The following is a 19,536-nucleotide window of genomic DNA, read 5'->3' as shown; positions in this document are numbered from 1 at the left end:
TCCCCACATACACACATGCGTACATATGCTCACCACACATGGGAACAAGGAAGGAAGGGGGGACGAGAGAAAGAGAATGTATTTCCAGTGTTTCTTCCACCCTTTCTTATTTCATCATCTCTATAAACTTTGCTTATTTCCCCTTATTTTTTAGTGAGCTTCTTTTTGTTCTCTAATAAAGAAATGTCAGCCGGGCGGTGGTGGCGCACGCCTTTAATCCCAGCACTCGGGAGGCAGAGCCAGGCGGATCTCTGTGAGTTCGAGGCCAGCCTGGGCTACCAAGTGAGTCCCAGGAAAGGCGCAAAGCTACACAGAGAAACCCTGTCTCGAAAAACAAAAAAAATAAAAAATAAAAAAATAAATGTTGTACATATGTCAAGTAATAACAAGAACGCTGTCCTTAGAACCCTAAACATTGACAAGGGAATTGTCATGTCATTTAGATTTTTTTTTTTAAGTAGAATTAAGTCTTTATTTCCATGTTTCTCAAATTAAGCTGGCTGAGCTGGTTGCTCTGAGTGGATTAGTTGGAGACCAAGTCCCATATCCTCGTCTGAGTCCCCAGACTTTTCCTGGACTTCAGCCTTGTCTGGGGCTGCGGCAGCAGCTGACGCAACAGTGGTGGCAGCGGCCACAAATGCAGATGGATCAGCCAAGAAGGCCTTGATCTTTTCAGCAAATGCAAAGGTGTACTCAGTCTCCACAGACAAAGCCAGGACCTGCTTGTACCCACTGATAATAGAGTACGGCACCGAGGCCACAGTCAGGCACCCAATCCACAGACAAACACTGGCACCATTTCAGACATCCTCTAGGAAGCGAGAGGGCCGAGTCCGCTCTGTGATGTCAAATGCTTCCGGGTTGTGAATGCTGCAGTTATCACACACCTGCTAGACGATCAGCCCAAAGGAGAAGCCCAAATGTTCGGCAGTGTGGCTCCCTTGGCTCCTACTTTGTCTCCAGTTTTTATCATCTGCACAGCACTCAGAATTTCAACGGTATCTCTGGAAATTTTAATGGTGATGCCTAAGGCCTGGAAGAAAGAAGTCTTCTCAGGCCCCAGACCTTTGTTCTAGGCTGGCACAGTGGCTTCACACAGGGCGATGGTAACAGCGGGGCTGGAGCCAACATCCTCTTGGCCAGGGGCATTTCCCTAAGCTCAGTGAGGCCCTCCTCGGTGAACACAAAGCCCCATTCCCCTGGATATGAGGCGGCAGTTTATCCCAAACTGGGTTGTTTTCCAGATGTCCGCGGATGGCCTTGCACATCATTGTGTTCTTGCCCATCAGGTTCAAGCTTTCCCTCCCAGCCTACATTGTCTGCTCCCACAACGAAGCATTTTGGCTAATTACCCAGAAGCTGGATGATCTTAGGGAAGTAGCTGGACTTCCAGGTTGTCCTGTCTTCCCTGGGTATCACGGCAGTGTTTCAGGGATTGCCACACAAGGTTTAAAGATGATGTCACTCTAATGAGATGCCAGGTGAGAAAAGGGATCATTAGGATTTTTAAGGCTAGCACAGCCTGATATGGATTAGTAGTTGTAGATAATAAAAGAGGAAAAGAGAGCCACACATTTGTAAAAGCTTGTCTACTGACAGAAGACCACACAGTGTCTGTGGAGGCCAGAGGTGTTGGATCCTCAGGAGATGAAGCAGTAGGCGATTTGTGAGCTGCCAGATGTGAGTACTGAAATTCAACTCAGGCCCTCTGGAAGAGCAAAAAGTGCTTTTAACCTCTGAGGAAATCCACAAAGAATCAGTAAAAAGTTAAAAAAAAATACCTAAAACAAATCAATCAATCAATAGTAATAAGCAATAAGTAAACAAAAGAAAATCAATGGATAGGGTAGAATGGGCTGACTAGGGAGGAAACACACAAAATGAATAATGTGAGTTAAGCAGGCAGTGTGTGAGCTACTCAAAGTTTTGATAATGGATGATAATCAGTGAATTTCATAATTCATTAAACAAGAAGAGAATTCCTTCAGTGCTTGAACCCATGACTTTGTATAAGCTGTAGGTACATGTTCACCAATGAGCCAGACTCCAAGCCCTCTAAGAGCATTTTAACCTAGGCTGACATGACCTGATTTTATTTATGATGAAAGTTTGGGGAGATGAATAGAATTATTTCTAAACAATAATGCTTTACAAGTGTTGTAAGAGTACGATTTCTCTTTCTAAAGGATTTCCCATCTCTGTGTTGTGACAGGTAACTCTGCCAGAAGCACAGAGTTTATTGCTCTTGGGGAGTATGAGAAACACAGCTTCCAGCAGAGTACGCACACACTAAAAACTCTGCAAAGCAAAAGTGAGACTGTGATATGGTTATAAAAAAGTAGACAACAACCTGTATTGGTAAGAGTGATATCAAATTTAGAAAAAAAGACACAGGAAATCAGTCCTAATTATCCATGGCAACATAGCAAACATTTTAACCCTGGGTGCCTTCCCTCATCACCCAGCAGTCAGAATTCAGTGTGAATTCGAAATAGAAATGCATTTCACTCTCACACAACATAATTATGAAGTAAATTTTCTGGAAAGACAATGCATGCAATAGATTCTAAAGTCAAGTGGAAGTGATTTTTAAATTATTTGCTATTTTGGGTTATTCAAAACAGGCAAATGATGATTTTATAGTTATATTATCACATTCGAATGAATGAAAGAATAAATGAATTCATATAAAGTGAAACATATTGAGATGGTAATTGGCTGTAAACAGAAAGGTGGAGTAGTTTGTCATATAAGCTTTCATCTCTGGTGCAACTCCATGTTTTAAAATTTACAAGTGTTTTGAGAATAACTATAGATATACAGATATGTAGCAAATAAATTTCTGAGCAAAATGTCCATGATAGATTATCAAGTCCAAGCTTTCACTGTTAGGGGCTTACACAGTCCCACTTAACCAATAATCATGTACTGATTGAAGATGATGTAAAAAGTGGGACTAGGCAACCTTATTTAGCTCAGAGAGGGCCAGGCCAGGCTTTTACCAAGGTCACTTCTGAGTTGAATATATCTGCTGAGGCTCTTTAGGCCCCCTAATGCAAACTATAATTTTTATTGTGAGTATGATGTGAACCAATTTATTTTTGACTATTTGAGTACAATATTTCTCTGTCAATCAGGTTGTTTTAATTTTTAATATATTTTTAATGTAGTATTTACATTCTTTATTTGTTGTCTTCTAGAGACACCTATTTTGGAAACAAACAAACAACAACAAGAAAAAACCCACAAGAAGTATGGGGTCATTTTATCCCTATCATCATATTTACAATAATTCACATTAAGACCCTTAATATTGGAAAAGAGAATTCTTTATTCTTTAGCTCATGTAAGTAATCAGTGAACTTAAAAAAATTAGATATGACTTTGCCTGCCCCATCATCCACCCCATCTATGATCTTCTGGAACATGTGAAGGGTCCAGAATTGCAGACCCAAAGCTGCATGATCTCCATAACACAGGGCAACAACAGGATATCCAAGAGGAGTCCCAGTGAGACTGGACTTTTCTCCAGTCCTGCCTGGCCCACGGTCAGGACAAATCTCTCTCACCCACCAGTCCTGCAGCCGCTCAGACCCAACTGAGTAAACACACAGCGACTTATATTGCTTACAAACTGTATGGCCATGGCAGGCTTCTTGTTATCTAGTTCTTCTATCTTAAATTAACCCATTTCTATTAATATATAAGTTGCCACATAGCTTGTGGCTTAACGGTATCTTTATATGTTGCTTGTCATGGTGGCGGCTGGCAGCGTCTCTCTGCCTCAGCCTTCCACTTCCCAGAATCCTCCTTTCTCCTTGTTCCACCTATACTTCCTGCCTGGTTACTGGCCAATCAGTGTTTTATTTATTAACCAATCAGAGCAACATATTTAACATACAGAACATCCCAAAACTGCAGACCCAAAGCTGCAGGATCTCTATAACACAGGGCAACAACAGGATATCCAAGAGGAGTCCCAGTGAGGGCCCAGCATCGGTAGTTTAGTAGAAACCAGAGGCCTTGAACCAGAGCAATGACTCTTTGCAAGGAACACTTGCAATGAAGACATATGGACAAAGGGGTTCATGGCAGGACTCACTGTGTCACACTGCAGCTTCCATGGTGAGATTTTTAAGTCTCTCCCCTTTATTCTTTTTTCTCTTAAATTTTGTTTTGTTTATGGGATGTGTAGGGTTGGAGGGTAAATGCAAAATGATGGAGAACTGAATGGGATCAAGATACATGATACAAAAGACAAATAGAATAAATAAATTTAAAAAATTAAACATTTAGTTCAGCATCTTTAAACCAAAGAAACATTTTCTTTTCAGATATTCTGTAAAAACTTTGCACTTTTTGTGAATGCTTTGAACCAAAAGAATGTCTTCCTCTCCTTCAGGAACTCTGAAACAGAGAAGCACTTGATTTCCCTTTGGCAAATTAAAGAAACAGCATTAACAACATGCAGACAAATGTAGGGGAAATGTCAAATATACCAGATTATTTAGTACCGAGTAAAGATAAAGGTTTTCTTCTTCCTTCTCAAAATAAGTTAAAAGTGTGTCTTAAAAAATACAAAGAACATTTAACACCAAGACAGCAGTGTTTAGCGTCCCTCGCACCCCCCTCAGAGCATCTGTTACATGCTGCTAGCAAACACAGTACATATAATCAATACATATTCAATAGTGAAGGCCAACTTTTGAAGAAATAGATGATAGTAAAATAATGACTGTATCCAAGCAGGTTGAGAGATAATAATCAGCCTGAGAATTCTGTAGGCATAGGATCAACCAGGGCTTGAGAAAAAAACCAACCATGCCACATCCTATCCTCCAGTTCTTCAACGGCAAAAGACTGTGGGTTGGCACAAACTTGGCATCTTGCCCATGACAGGAGCAGAGTGGAGGAGTGTTTCTGCATTAATTGTTTCTCTTGTCCTTAATAAAATATCATTGTAATACTTTTATATTTTAAAAATAGTCAATTTCCATTGGAGGGAAGCACAATAGAAAGATTCAAAATCACTGTCAATATGACCCTGGTAAGATGTTGGTATGTCATTGACAGAAACTCAAACCATACACTCTAAATTTACTTTTCTTGGCAAAACCAGCCTCCCATGTCAATGAGTATTTTACAAAATGCCTTAAATTGCTGCATACTCTTCTATTGTATGTGTTTACAATACCTTAATCAGTTTTTGACAATTGGAAATTTAATATATTTTAGTTTTCACTATTATTAATTATGTCAACCTATTAAATTTTATTTTCTGGTATTCTAACTTTATTTCAAATAAAAATACAAATGAAGATGAAAATAATTTTTTAAGGAAGGAATATCTATTATACAAATAAGACCACTCATAGCAATAAAAGCTAATAGAAATTATTTTATATATATAATAGAAAAACTGCCCTTTGCCAGTTCTGTATAACTAGATAAAAATACTGAATTAATCTTAAATTATTTCATGTAACTAAAAATTGTTATAATTGTGCAATCAGTTATGAATTTAGCATATAAATATATTATAGAACACTGTGCATTTTATCCTTATAAAAGCTTTTTTTCTGAATATCCGTAAAATGTGTTCCAGAATATTCTTTAGTATCCTGTTGAGTATCAGGAGCTTTTCAGGTAAGCTTTGCAATAAAGTGAATTGGCAAAAAATAAAAATGTTTTCTGTCAAGATAATCACCTAGTAAAATAGGGGATTAATAGAAACAAAGCCACTCTGGGTTTTTTATTTTCTCTTTAATTAATATTTTTAATTGGTATACACACTAACAGGTTTCATTTTAAGATCTTCATACATATATACCATCATGCACTAACAGAATGGTATACCTATGATAAATGAATAAAAACTGTGGTATACATGCACAGTGAAATTTTGTTCAGCTGGAAAAAAATGAAATAACATTTGTAGAAAATGGATGAAACATGAGATATCTCAGTAAGCGAAATAATCTAGATGCAAAAGGGGAAGCATCACATCTTTTCTCTCATGAGACATGGAGTAGAAGGATGTCTAGGCTGGTGTCACATCATGGACCCAGAGATGGCCCTATGCTGGATGTCACCATGGCCCTAGGAGGCAGCATAAGCCATCCAGATTAGCATGGCCGTGGCAGCAGCATGGCCCTCAGACACCAAGATTGACTCAGGTGTCTGACCAGACCCTGATCATCCACATGGCCTTCAGTTGTTACTGAAGCTGTAGACACAACACAGACTCTGACTGCTGCAGGGCAACGGACCCACACATGGCCCCTGGCAGTAGCTCAAGTTGGATGTCATCATGTCCCCCGGCTGTAGCACAGGCCACTCAAATCAACATGACCCCTGCAGTGGCACGGCCTTGTACACCAAAATGGCAACAGATGGTGGCCCAGACCCTGGGTATCCCCGTGGCCTTGGTGGCAACGTGGATCACAGACATCAACACAGACCCTGGCTGTGGTAGAACCACAGATCCATACATGGCCCCAGGCAGCAGCCCAGGCCTGGACATTACCCTGGTCCAGGGTGGCAAGCAGGCCACCTACATGAGCTTGTTCCTCACTGCCTCTGCTTCTTCAGTTCTGACTCCACAGCGTATGAACCATTTCAAAGCTCCTCTTTCTCTCCCATCTCTCCACCATATACTTGCTCATCATGATACCCACCTGCCTGGCATGCTAAGGCACCTGTAGATGCCTTTTGGCAGGCTAGGCCATGAGGACCTAGGCTACATGTATATATTTTAAGAAGCTTCTACTGTATTAGGTTTCTATATACCCACAAATGGCCCTTAATCTTAGCTGTCTTTCCCCACATTCCCTCTCCTTTCTGTGTCTCCTCTTCACTTTATCCTCCTGTTCCAGTCCTCCTCCCCATTCATCCATAACTGTCTATTCTATTTCTCTTTCCCATGGAGATCTATCTGCTCCCCATGCCCAGTCCTTTACTCTATACCCAACCTCTGTTATTCTATGGATTGTAGTTTGGTTATTATTGACTTAACAGCTAATAACCACTTATAAGCAAATATTTACCAAATTTGGCTTTCTGGGTATGGGTGAAGATGATTTTTTTTCTCTAGTTCTATCCATTTACCTGTGAATTCATGATTTCATTTTTTAACAGCTGAATAATACTCCGTTGTGTTAATATACCACATTTTCTTTATCCATTTTTCTGTTGAGGGACATCTAGATTGCTTCCAATTTCTGGCTATTATGAATAGAGCAGCACTGAACATGGTTTAACATGTGTCTCTGTATTAGGATACAGAGTCATTGGCTATGTGTCCAAGAGTGATACAGCTGGATCTGGAGGTAGATTAGTTCCTAGCTTCCTAAGGAACCACCACAGTGACTTCCATAGTGACTGTACAAGTTTGCACTCCCATCAGCAATGGATGAGTGTTCCCCATACTCCATATCCTTGCCAATAGGGAATGTTATCGATTTTATTGATCTTGTCCATTTTCATGTGCATAAGATGGATTTTTGTTTTCTTTTGTTTTAGTTTTTTGAGACAAGGTTTCTCCATGTAGTTTTGGTACCTGTCCTGGATCTTGCTCTGTAGACCAGGCTGGCCTCGAACTCACAGAGATCCACTTGGCTGTGCTTCCGCAGCGCTGGGATTAAAGGTATGCACCACCACCGACCGACTCAAAGTAGTTTTAATTTGCGTTTTCTGATGACTAAGGATGTTGTGTGTTTCTTTAAGTGCTTCTCAGCAATTTGTGTTTTTTCCTTTTGAAAGTTATGTTTATGTTTATACAGACCCCATTTTTATTGAGTTATTTGTTTTCTTGGCGTCCAATTCTTTAGCATTCTTAATATATTTGAATATTAGCCCTCTCTCAGATATGGAGTTGGTAAAAAATCTTTTGCCCTTCTGTATTCTATAGGTTGCCACTTGTCTGAAGGACAGTCTCCTTTGATAGACATAAGCTTTTCAGTTTCATTAGGTCTCATTTATTAATGATTGATCTTACTGCCTGTGGTATTGGTGTTCTGTTCAGAAAGTCTTCTCATGTGTCAGTGCGTTCAAGGCTCTTCCTGATTTTCATAAGATTCAGTGTATCTAATTTTATGTTGAGGTTTTTCATCCATTTGGAGTTGATTTTTGTGCAGGGCAATAAATTTGAGTCTATTTGGATTCTACTACACACAACTGTCTTTCTTGACTAACACCATTTGTTGAAGATGCTATCTTTTTTGCAGTGCATATTTCTGGATTCTTTATCAAAAATCAGGAGTCCATAAGTACATGGATTCGAAAAATAGTCATGATGATTTCCAAAGTGGCTGTACAAGTTTGCACTCCCACCAACAGTGGAGGAGTGTTCCTCTTGCTCCACATCCTCTCCAACAAAAGCTGTTATCAGCGTTTTTGATCACAGCCATTCTGATAGATGTGGAACTCATGAACTGTGGACCAATAGCTGTGGAGCCTCCATTGAGACTGGATTAGGCCCTCTGCATAGGTAAGATAGTTATATAGCTTGATCTGCTTAAGGGGCCTCCTGGCAGTAGGATCAGGCTCCATCCCTAGGACATGAATGGGCTTTTTGGAGCCCACTGCCTATGGTGGGACAACTTACATAGCCTTGATACAGGGAAAGGGGCTTGGACCTGCTCAACTGAATGTATCAGGCTCTGCTGACTCCCCATGGGAGGCCTTGCCTTGGAGGAGGTGGGAGTGGGGGTTGAGATGGGGGGAAGGCTTGGGGATGAGAGGAGGGAGAGGATGTGATCTGTGATTGATATGTAAAATGAATAGAAAATTTCTTAATAAAAAAGTACATGGATTTATCTCTGGGTCTTCAATTCTATTCATCAATGTATCTATTTTTTTGTGCCAATACCATGCTGTTTTTATTACTATTGCTTTATAGTACAACTTGAAAATCAGGGATGGTGATATCTCCAGCAAATCTTTTATTATTCAGGAGTGTGTCACCTATCCTGGTTTTTTGCTTGTGTGCTTCCATATGAAGCTGAAAATAGTCCTTTCAAGATCTGTGAAGAATTGTATTGGAATTTTGACGAGGATTGCAATGAATCTGTAGACGGCTTTTGGTTGGATGGCTATCTCCTTTACTACAGGACCACAAAAAATTTACCTGGTTTTCCCTGGCAGATATTCTCCTATTTGACCAGCTGTCTGACCATCCAGTTAGTGCTTGCAGTTGGCACAAGCCTACTCATTACTGATGTCTCACTGACATCACTCTTTCCTGGCCAACATGTATCACTCCTCCCCTTCTTCTTTGATGTAAGGGAAAGATAACCCCTTGCATAGACACCCCTCTGCCAGGGGTTTGCATCCCTGTTGTGATTATTCCACAGGTCTATTTATATGAGGAGGAAGAAGCAGCACTACTTTACAAACCAAAGACAAGAGATATTCCTTCCTCTACTGGTAGGAATAGGATTTCTCATTTCCCTTGGATCTTCTGGGGCTGCAACAACTACCATCATCCAGACACATCATCTGTCTGGAGACTTCATGGACAGACTGGTTCAGGCCATGACATCCATGACTGATAGCCTGGAATCCCTCCGGTGACAGATAACTCTTGCCAGAGTTGTGCTCCAAAACAGAAGAGCCCTAGACCTAATAACTGCTGAACATGGGAGAACATGTATGGTCTTGGGAGAAGAGTGTTGTTTCTTTGTCAATGAGTCCAATTTAGTGGAACAAAATGTAAACACCCTTAAAGCTCTATGCAAAGATCCCCTGGCCTGGCATCAGCCCCAGGAATCTTTATCCTGGTTCCATAACCCCTTGTTTTCCTGGCTTCTACCCGTTATCAATCTTCTAATTATGCTGTTTTATTTTGATGCTTGTCCCATGCCTTATTCAGTTCCTCCAGCAACAGATCACTACCATTGCTAAAATTACCACCAATCAGGTCATGGTTCACTACCAGGCCCTGGACCCCCCTGACACAGACATAAAGTTCCTAAAGGCTTATGATGACACTTCTCCACTATAAAATAAAACAGGGGGGGATGTTGGAAGGTCTTGCTGCTCAGAGGTCACAGTCTGTCATGGCCTGGCAGCTTATTTCAAAGCTTGGTGACATGGAGACTCCCTCCCTAGCAAAACTTCCTACTACCTACCTTATCTAGAGAATGTCCCTGGACTCGGAGAACTGATCTTATATGAAAGTTGTCTCTAAGCTCAGATGCCTGAATTATCTCTAGGGTGACCCTTGGTAATTTCCTGCTAGAAGCCTCTTCTGATGCACATATGGTAACTAAGACTTGTGTTAGGAGCTTTACTGTAGGACCATAGGACCCCGCTGCCACTTATGAAACCTTATGATAGGACCGTGCCACTTAATGCAAATTAGGGTTTGTCCCCAGGCTCCCCAATCCTATGTACTTCCTATACTCTGGAATAAAGTTGAGCTGACTCAGCAAAGTCATCTCTCAGAAGGCTTTCTCCATGGTACCCACAGCCATTCAAACCCATCTCTTTGCTTGTATCTGTAATTCCTGTTGGCTTACCCAGATTTTCCATTTCCAGAATTCCCTTGGTTTGTGTTTTCTTTATTGCTTCTATTTCAATTTTTAGGTCTTGAACTGTTTCCTTCACCTGTTTTTTTTCTTGGCTTTCTTTAAGGGATTTATTGATTTGTTCCAATTTTTTGTTTGTCTTTTCTTTGATTTCTTTAAGGGAACTTTTCATATCCTCTTTAGTGGCTTCTAACATCTTCATAAAATTATTTTTAAGGTCGTTTTCTTGTGCTTCAGCTGTGTTGAAATGTTCAGATCTTGCTGTTATAGGATCACTGGGTTCTGGTGATGCCATATTGTCCTTTCTGTTGTTGAATGTATTCTTACACTGGCATTTATTCATCTGGATTTGGGATGATTATCAGTCTGTTTGTTGATTCTTGTGGTGTCTTTGTTGGATGGTTGTTTTGTTCCTTTGTTATTTGTTTTCTATTGTCTTCTAGCCTGAATGGCCAAGGGTTCTGGTGACTGGCAGATCTTCAGGTCCAGTAGGGTGTCTCAGCTGAGGTTTGTGGGGGTGTGGGTGCCTAGATCCAGTGTATCCTCCTGTTCTTCTGACTGGTGTGGGCCGTACCGATGCCTATGGAATCTGCTGGGGTTGCAGGAACAGCTGGCCACAGGGAGGATGATGAGGTAGGTGGGGTTGGGTGTCAGAGTGGGTATTGGGGTAACAGAATCCAGTGGGTGGTAGGGGGAGGCTTGTTGGTGCAGCCTGAAGGCAGGTCTCTCACCTACTGGCCAGCTGCTGCGGATTGCACCAGAGCAGTGGAATTCCACCAGAGTTGGGGGCAGTGTTCAGCTGCCTTGCTGGTGCAGATATGGGAGAGGGAGAGGCATGGGATGTGTCATGGGGTTAAGGGTCTGGAGGTTGGGGCAGTTCAGCTGGGAGGTCAGTCATTCACCTGTTCTTCCAACTGGTGTAGGTTGTACCTATGCCTGTGGAGTCTGCTGGGGCTGGCCACAGGGAGGATGATGAAGTAGGTGGGGTTGGGCAGCAGAGTGTGGGTCTTGAGGGGAACAGAATCCAGTGAGGGGCAGGGTGGGGGTGCAGCCTGCAGGTAGGGTCTCTCACCTGCTGGCCGGCTGCTGGGAAATGCCCAGGATCGACAAAATTTTAAATTGCATTTCTTTGATGACTAAGGATGTTGAACAATCTCCCAAATATTTATTGCTCACATACATTCTTTAAATTATATTTATATATTTATATTTGTTATATATATATATATATATACATTCTTTTTGTATCTTATACATGTAGTAGTCTTTTGTTTTGCAGATAAATCTGTTCAAATCACTTGCTCATTTGATGATTGAATTTGAGGAAGTGTTCATTTCTTGTAAGTTTTTATAGATTATGGAAATTAATTCCCTGCTACTTGTAAAGTTGGCAAAGATTTTCTCCCATTCTGTTTGCTGCCTCTCTACTGCCCGTTTATTCTGATTGCTTCTGTCTGCATAAAAGCTTTTTAATTTCATACCATTTTATTTTAAATTTCTTGATAGTATTTTCTATTCTGTTGAAGTCCTTCTTAGAAAGTCCTTACTTGTGCCTGCATCATGGAGTATTTTACCCATTTTCCTTTAGGAGTTTCAAAGTACTAAGTGTTACATTATGATCTTTAACCCTATTTGTATAGATTTCTTTTATGTAAGGTGAAAGATACGTATCTGATTTTGTTCTTCTACATGTAAACACCCAGTTTTCCCTGTACCATTTGTTAATGTGCTGTCATTTTTTTTTTCTCAAGGTATGGCTTGGACAGCATTGTGGAAGATTAGGTAGATATAGCTAGACATAGTTGTATGGGTTGTTTCTGGGCCCTCTATGCTGTTCTATTGGTCTGCGTTCTATGTGTTTGCTTTTGTTCCAATAATGTGCTGTTTTGGTTGCTATGAGTCAGTAGTAGAATTTGAAATCGGGTGTTCTGGTAAATCAGCATATCTCTTTCTGCTTGGGATTTCTTGCTCTTTAGGGACATTCATACTTTCATATGAATTTTAAGATCCCCTTTTTTAGTTCAAAGAATGTTAGGATTTTGATGAGGATTGCATTGAGTCTGTAGATGACTTTCAGTAGTATAGGCACTTTCACACTACTAATGCTGCTTGTTCTCAAGCACGGTAGGTCTTTCCATCATCAAGTATGTTCATTTCCTGGTTTTGGTGAGTCCAGTGATTTCATTGCAGAGACTTTTCATCTTCCTTGGTTAGGTTTGTTGCCAGTTATTTTATTCATTATTTGTATTTTGAGGCTATTGTAAATGAAATCATTATTTCTGAATTCTTTCTTTAGAAGTTTGCTATTGGTATGTAGAAAAGATACTGGCTTTTTATGTTGATTAGGTTTCCTACAACTTTGTTGAAATGCTCATCAGAGATGTGAGTTTTCTGGTAGTATTTTTAGGTTATCTTAAGTGTATAATCATGCCATCTGCAAGCATAGGTAATAGGACTTCTTTTCCTCTATGTATCCCTTTTATTTCTTTCTCTTGCCTTCTTGCTGTAGCTAAGACTTCAAGCACTATATTGAATAAGAGCTGAGAGAATGAACACCTTGAGAAGTTTCTGATTTTAGATGGAATACTTTTAGTTTTCCTTCATTTAGTATAATGAGGGCTATAAGCTGTGATATATTACCTTTGTATGCTGACATATACTCTTTCATCCCCAGCATCTCCAGGGACTTTATCATAAAGTGATATTAAACTTCAACAATGATGTTTACACTTTTCTGATGTTAACTTCGGTGATGTGAAACTTTTGCCGATACTAAAACAGCCATGTAATTCTATCTTTACATGTATATGCCCTATTATACTTGATCACTTGCACATGTAGAACTATTTCTGCATCCTTGAAATGAAACCAATTCGGTTATGATGTAGGGTTTTCTTAATGTGCTTTTAACTTCAGTTTGCAAGTATTTTGCTAAGAATTTTTGCTTCTGTGTTTATCAAAAAAAAGGTTGTCATATAATGTTCCTTCTTGTCTATATCCAATTTTGGTATGGGTAATGCTGGATTCAGAGAATGAGTTTGGTAATGTTCCTTCTCTTTCTATTTTATGGAAAACTTTGAGAAACAACGTTAGTCCTTCTTTGAAGGTTTGATAGAATTTAGCAGTGAACACATCTAGTCCTGGGCTTTTACTTGTTGGGAGACTATTACTGCTTCAATATTTTTGCTTGGTGTCCTACTTAGGGTTACTATTGCTGTGATGCAACAACGTGATCAAAAACAACTCGGGGAGGAAAGGGTTTATTTGGTATTATGTTTCCACATCACTGTTCTTCATCTAAGAAAGTCAGGGCAGGGCAGGAATCTGGAGATAGGAGCTGATGCAGAGGCCATGGAGGAGTGCTGCTTACTGGCTTGCTCCTCATGGATTGCTCATCCTGATTTCTTATAGCAACTACAACCACAAGGCCAGAAATGGCACCGGTGACCCACAATGGGCTGGGCCTTCCCCCATTAACCACTAATAAAGAAAATGTTCTACAGGCTTGCCTGCAGCTTGATCTTATGGAGGCATTTCTCAATTGATGTTCCCTCTTCTCAGATGACTATAGCTTATGTCAAGTATCCATAAAATTAGCTAGCACACTTGTTATGGGTTTATTTATATTATTTATATATTCTCTATTTAATTTTAGTAGGTCATATGATTCCAAAATCTTATCAATTTACTCTAGATTTTCTGTTTGGGAAAATTAAAGTTTTTAAAGTAGTCCACAGATGGTATCTGTCATGACGTTCCCTTTCTTCATCTCTAATTTTATTAATTTGGTCTCCTCCCTCTCACTGTTGGTTAATTTCGCTAGCAGTTTGTTGGCGGCTGTCCCCACTTCCCAAACTTTGGGAGGAGGGAACATGCTATGAATGCTCATTCCATTCCAGCTGAGTCTTCTGCAGAATCTAATTATATTACTATTGGCTCTCTGTGTGACCCACCATCGGCTGCAAACAGAAGCTCTTTGGTGAGGGTTGAGAGACCCAGTAAGCTATGGATGTGAGTCATTGGTGACCAGTTTAATACTGTACCCACTTCATAGAGTGATAGCGATGGTTCTCCCCTTGGGCCTATAGCCTGCCTATCCATGAGGGAAGGGAAGGAGATAAAATGTATAGATATAAATGGTGAAGGGGAATAATCGTACAGGTATAGTTAAATTGGAGTGGGGAGAGGAGGGCAGAGTGGAGAAGGAATATGGGAAGGAATCAATAACACTAAAGCCCTTCAGAAATCATATGGAAACCCACTTCTATAGAATATCACATGTACACATACATGTGCACACACACACACACGCACATGCACACACAGAGAGAGTGAAACCCAAAAGCTCTCACTTTATGATGCAATTATCTTAGATATAATATTGTATGAAGAACCCCAACACACACACACACACACACACACACACACACACACACACACACACACACACAGGCACATAGTTTCTGCAAATCTAAGAAGCCATTCTTTACCATTTAGAGAAGTTCTAATGCAGTCAATCATCTTATACAGTAGAACATTATGAATAGGGATATTCTCATATTGGATTTATGAGATAGGTTATCAGTATCATATTAGTTGAGAGTTCTCTTTCAAGTAATGACATTTCACAGCCAATAACACAAAATGAAGAAATGCATACAAACCAATGAAACAGTTTCTCGCTATCTTTTAGGAAAGCATGTTTCCTTTCCTTGGAATTAATTTTTTCCGTATTATAGTCACTTCTGTTTTCTTTCCATGGCTATTATGGATCAGAACACAAGCACTTGAAATATGTGTATAAAGAAACTCTAAGTCTCCTTTATGTTTTTTTTGTTTGTTTGTTTGTTTTTTGTTTTTTGTTTTTTTTTGGTTAGCTACCAGAAAGTTTTTACACAGACCCAGAAGTTCAGCCACGTACAGCACACTCTCTGGAACAATATTAGAAGGAGAAATAAATACATATTGTTCTCAAGATTAGATTCTTTAAGGCTGATGCACATTATGATAATTCAATAATAAATACCCAAACCAAGCTGTGTATTATCACATCTTTGAACACTTTTTGCATTATATGGATCATACGAATACGTTGTGCATTTTGAGATTAGCATGGCCAGTGGATAATGATGTCAGTGACACTACAATATTAAAAATATGGAAGAAGATCCTATTGCATTTACTCTACATTTGGAGATATAATACCAACATCAATTTTAGGATACTACATTCTTTATTACCAAAATACACCTACAGACAGGCCAATATGTAGGAGACCAAAGAGCCAGATCAGTTCATGTGTGTATGTGTGAGATGTTTTGTGTGTGTAATTATATAAGTTGAACTTCTTTACTGATTTTACAAAGGCTATTGAAATTATGATCATTTCTGATATACATGATGATTTGTCAACAGTTTTTCTGTTCTCTAATTATATAAGTAAGACTTCATGTGATGTACAAATATGAGCTTTACAATCTGAAACAATGCTCAGATCTCAATAATATCATAGTTTAACACAAAAATAATTTGTTTTCCTTTCTCTGTTTCCTGAAAACTACAAAATTCTACTAGTTCTCAAAGTACATCTGCAGGAAGCAAAACAGGTGAATATTAGAATTATTCCAAAACATTAATGACATAATTGGAGAGATTCTGGTTTAGAAAGAAGAAGAGACTCAATGCCTACAAAGCAGATCTCTTGGATTCTCATAAAACCAGAACTTGCATGGTTTTTAAAACAAATAAATGAATAACCAGTAAGTCATGTCATTTATAGTAGTCAATCAGGTTTCAGACAACATGATTGTGAATTCAAGGTGAAGAAGGACAGGGAGGAGATGCACCTAATTGATTGTGTCTGGATCCATCCTACACTCCTGCCCTTCTTACCTTGGTTCATTCTCACAGCTTTATGTATCTGACTTAACAGTTGTGCAGAGGCTTGGTTGTTTTGTGTAACCTATTCTGGAACCACAAAGACTAGAATGAGCATTTGAGCTTGCAGGTAAGTCCATCCTTTGCCCATACAACATGTTCTCTGGCTCCATCACTTCAAATTAAATTTCTTGCATGTAAGTTTCCTCATGTTTACAGGAAAGATAAGAATCCTGTGTTATATGTCTTCCAAGATTTTTTGAAGAGTAAAATGCAAGAAGTAACTGTGAACACTATATGAAGCTATACAAAAATAAGAGTTAAAAGAATAAACAGTCTTACAAATAAAATAAAAAGTGCAACCTATGTTCTACAATGCCTGCTCCTCTTTCTCCTTGCTGTTTGCTCCTCCATCTTTACCTGGGCAATCCTTGTTTTCTGGCAATCTGAAGATGCCCAGTAGGATTACTTAACTTATTCTCTAATTCTCACCCTCTTGTTTTTCTGTTTATTCTTTACCTCTCTGGAATAGGACTTTGGTCAAGTTAGGAAAATGTATACCATCCTATAGGAATGTATACATGAATAGAATGTAGGTTAGTGACTTTGTTTACCCAATGAACATTATTTCAGTAAAGTTATTAATGACTTCCTATTATAAAATACAGCGAGCCCCTTATTAATGACTTCCTATTGTAAAATACAGTGAGCAATTTAAAATTTATCTTAGGTTCTTTATGACTCCCTATAGTCACACTAGACAGCAAACTCCTGTGGTGAAAACTTGTTCTCAAGGTGAAGTGCAGGATATAAAGAAAGGATATACCATACCTGTGAATGGACTAATGCTGTTCTTGTAGGAATGGATTCCTCCTTGTGTTCTTCCTCTTTGTCTTTTCATCTTGAGATGATGTAAACAAGAAGGCCCTCATCAGAAGTAGCCCCCAAATCTTGGACTTCTCAGCCTTCAGGGCCATGAGTTAATACATTTCTGTGCATTATAAATTACTCAATCTTGGGTGGGCAAGATGGCACAGCAGATAAAGCACCTCCTGTGCAAACCCAACAGGCTGAGTTCAGTCCCTGGATAACATGGCAGAAGGAAAGAATCAACTCCCGAAAGCTGTCTACATGCATGCCACAACACACATGCACAATACAGTATTGAAGTACAAATGTTAAAATGTACTGTCAGTATGAAATAATCTCATTTGGGAACACAAACCAGACTAAGATAGGGACACCTAATAATTCTAAGAAAGATCTTCCAGAACAAGGCCCCTTCCTCAGTAAAGCTAGTACTGGTGTCTCCTGGTTCTCTCCTAGACCTCTGGTCATTTTTCTTCTTCCCCTTAAAAAGTACTTCTTCGTCTTGGTGCTTCCATGCTCTGAGATAAATACTCCATCCTCCCTTCCTACATACTAATAATGAGCAGTTCACTAAATGACACCCTCTGTGGTCTACACTAAAGGCCTGAAGCACACAGAAATCTGTGCAGGTGAGGAACCACCTACACCCATCACTTGGTGGAAAAGGTGTAGCGCTGTGGGAACTGGGCTCTTCTGTTTTATGGTTCCTCTCACAGTGCCATGTATCCTTGAATAAGTGCTGTCCTGGAGGAGGTCTTCTTACCACAGGATGAAAAGGACAGGTGGTGACGAGAAGCATCTCATTATTTCACTTGTTGAAAAGCCTGTTAACAACAGCTCTCAGGAGGATGCTTGCTGTGGAATGTCATTCTGTATGCTGTGAATGCGTTGCTCTGATTGGTTGATAAATAAAATGCTGATTGGCCAATAGCCAGGCAGGAAGTATAGATGGAATAAGCAGACAAGGAAAATTCTGGGGAGAGGAAGGTTGAGTCAGGGGTCACCAGCCAGACACAGAGGAAGCCAGATGTGAAGGCAGAACTGAGAAAAGGTACCAAGCCACGTGGCTAAATATAAATAAGAATTATGGGTTAATTTAAGAGTAAGAGCTAGTCAATAATAAGCCTGAGCTAATGGCCATACATTTCACAATTAACATAAGCCTCTGTGTGTTTATTTGGGTCTGAGTGGCTGCAGACCAGGTGGGACACAGGAAAACTTCTAGCTACAGATGTTTCATAGAATTGAATGAATGATTTTAGTCTGAGTGTCTACAACCTAGCAGGGCTGGAGCATTAGGGTATAGGGGGGTCAGGAGGCAGAAGAAAGCACCTAGAGGCTGTCTATAAGATGTATGTCGTATTGAAGCTTTCTAACAAAGAAACTAACAGGGAAGACAAGCTTACTAACAAGGTTAGCCCAGTGGCAGCTGGGCTGACGGGGGGGGGGGGGTTATCATACCTCTGTTGGTTTTCAGTGTGAAAGCCAGAAGTGCAGCTCAGGAGGCCTGATGGTGAAGGAGTGAACAAGCAGCATTTGTTTTTTCCACAGTGCCCTGATCTGCTAAGAGCTAAAAATTGCTTAACCACTCTAGAGTATGGCTAAGATCTCATGGCAGGAAGCTCATGCAAGGGCATCTTTCTTTCATGATATTCTTTTATTCATTACTATGCAAGCAGCGACTCCCTAGCTTACCTTAGTCTGTGTAAGCAACATCCCAAGGAGGCAGACTTGGGGGTGGCAGGAAGCAGTTTATCCTTAGATGACACTAATTTACCCCTTCCCAATTAGCATGAGAGAGAATTAGTGGCTCTGAATATACACCTTACCTGGTTGTCCCAGACTCAGCTCACCTGGCCCACTTCATGGCTCCCTTCCTTTGGTGAGATCCTTGGGGACAGAAAAGAGACACAGAGCTGATGCTGACACCCTGTTTTTCTCAGAGATCATAGAGAGACATGCCATTTTGAGGTGCTGAGTGATCTAAGAAAAAACATTTCAAACTCTCTAGAGCTCATCTTTTTATGTTTAAAATGAGGAAGAAAATAATAAAAAAACAATTTCACAAAGACATGATTTTGAGGCTGAACAAGTATTTTTTAATTTTAAAATGCAATGCACATACAAAGATTAAAAGATGAAAAAGCAGTCTCTGCTATTTTCTGATGTGTGTGATTAGACAGTGATCATTGAGTGACAGAAATTTCTTATTTGGATTTTGTTGTTTTTCAAAAAACAGATAACCTAAATGATTATAATT

At 39.8% G+C, this 19,536-nt stretch overlaps 1 pseudogene; it reads right to left on the bottom strand.

The window, feature by feature from the left end:
• Window positions 1-491: 491 nt before the first annotated feature.
• LOC131921578 (large ribosomal subunit protein uL10-like) lies at window positions 492-1,425 on the bottom strand (annotated as a pseudogene).
• Window positions 1,426-19,536: the final 18,111 nt, after the last annotated feature.

Source organism: Peromyscus eremicus, chromosome 11 (assembly GCF_949786415.1).
Source record: "Peromyscus eremicus chromosome 11, PerEre_H2_v1, whole genome shotgun sequence".
Classification (NCBI taxonomy): Eukaryota; Metazoa; Chordata; class Mammalia; order Rodentia; family Cricetidae; genus Peromyscus; species Peromyscus eremicus.
This window is presented reverse-complemented; position numbering and strand designations above follow the sequence as displayed.